Source organism: Mandrillus leucophaeus, unplaced genomic scaffold (genome assembly GCF_000951045.1).
Source record: "Mandrillus leucophaeus isolate KB7577 unplaced genomic scaffold, Mleu.le_1.0 Scaffold216, whole genome shotgun sequence".
In the NCBI taxonomy this organism is placed as follows: domain Eukaryota; kingdom Metazoa; phylum Chordata; class Mammalia; order Primates; family Cercopithecidae; genus Mandrillus; species Mandrillus leucophaeus.
The window spans coordinates 3289654-3291494 of record NW_012102210.1 but is presented as its reverse complement, the minus strand read 5'-3'; positions in this window follow the sequence as shown (position 1 = coordinate 3291494).

The following is a 1841-nucleotide window of genomic DNA, read 5'->3' as shown; positions in this document are numbered from 1 at the left end:
TTCCTTCCTTCCTTCCTTCCTCCCTCCCTCCCTCCCTCCCTCTCTCTCTCTTTCTTGTCAGGGCCTCTCTCACCCTCGTCCAGGCTGGAGTGCTGGAGTGCAGTGGCGCGATCACAGCTCACTATAGCCTTGACCTCCCTGGGCTCAGGTGATCCTCCCACCTCAGCTTCCTGGGTAGCTAGGACCACAGGCATGCACCAATGCCTGGCTAATTTTTTGTAGAGACAGGGTTCCACTATGTTGCCCAGACTGGTCTTGAATCCCTGGGCTTAAGTGATCCGCTCACCTCAGCCTCCCAAAGTGCTGGGATCACAAGTGTATGCCACCGCGTCTGGCCTTTTCTTTCCTTATTAGGGGAGTTAAAAGAAAAAAAAAAAGTTGATTTTCATCTTAATTTTTTAATGAGAGACTCTTGTTTCTGTTTGTTTCCTTTGACCTACTCCTGTGATGTATCAGTGGATTTCTTTTAATGAGGCCACCATTACATTCTAGGGACACAAAAATCACCAGACACCTCAGGGCTCTCAGAGTCAGGTAGCCCTGGGCTGCCATCCGACTCATCACTTTCTAGTGGGGGAACCATGGGCAAGTTCTACATGAGAATGCATAATACATGCTGGCAGTTAGGATACTTTATTCCTTTACTAGATTGATGATTTTTTTAGAGCTCTATTTAGAATGTTTGCATCTATATTATTGAGATTGGTGTGAAGTGTGTGTACACAATTAATGAGATTGTGCTCACAAAAATGAATTATGTTCGTTTTCTTATTTTCCTATGCTCTACAACAGTTAAAACAGCAATGAGGCATTGCACACTCATGTTCATAGCAGCACTGCACAACAGCCAACAGGTGAAAGCAACCCGTGTCCACTGACAGATGAATTAATAAACAAAATGTGGTATCCACGTAAAATAGAACATCACTCAGCCCTAAAAAGGAAGAAAATCCTGTCACATTACAATACAGATGAACTGGGAAGACATTACACTAAGTGAAATAAGCCAGTCAGAAAAAGACAAATACTGTATGATTCCACTTATACAAGGTATCTAAAGAGCTCGAATTCACGTAGACAGAAAGGAGAATGGTGGTTGCCAGGAGCTGGGGGAGGGGGAAAGGGGCGCTGCTATTCAATGGGGATAGAGTTTCAGTTTTGCAAGGTGAAAAAGTTCGAGACCTGTTTCATAATGATAGGAATATACTTGACATTACTGAACTATACACTTAAAACTGCTTACATTGGTAAATTTTGTTATGTATTTTTTATCACAATTAAAAAATGGCATGAGAATTATATCTGTTCCTTGAAAATTTGAAAGAACTCATAAAAGCATATGAAGATAATACTTGCACACTTTTCCCCATTTCTCTATTGATTATTGTCTTTGAAGTCTTCCACTTAAGATAATTTTGGTTTCATTCACGTGTATTAACATAATTTTTTTAAACCAGAAAATCATCTATTTCATTGAGTAGCAAATTCAATAACTTAGTTATACATAGGACTTTCTTACATCATGCATTTGTCATATCCCCTTGCTAATTTCTAATTTTATATACATTTTCCTTTTTCCCCTTTGGCTACTTTATTGCTTTTTCAAAGAAAGACATTATGAGGTCAGGCACGGTGGCTCATGCCTGTAATCCCAGCACTTTGGGAGGCCAAGGCAGGCGGATCACAAGGTCAAGAGAGCGAGACCATCCTGGCCAATGCGGTGAAACCCTGTTCGAGACCAGCCTGACAAACACAGAGAAACCCCGTCTCTACTAAAAATACAAAATTAGCTGGGCACGGTGGCGCGTGCTTGTAGCCCCAGCTACTCAGGAGGCTTAGGT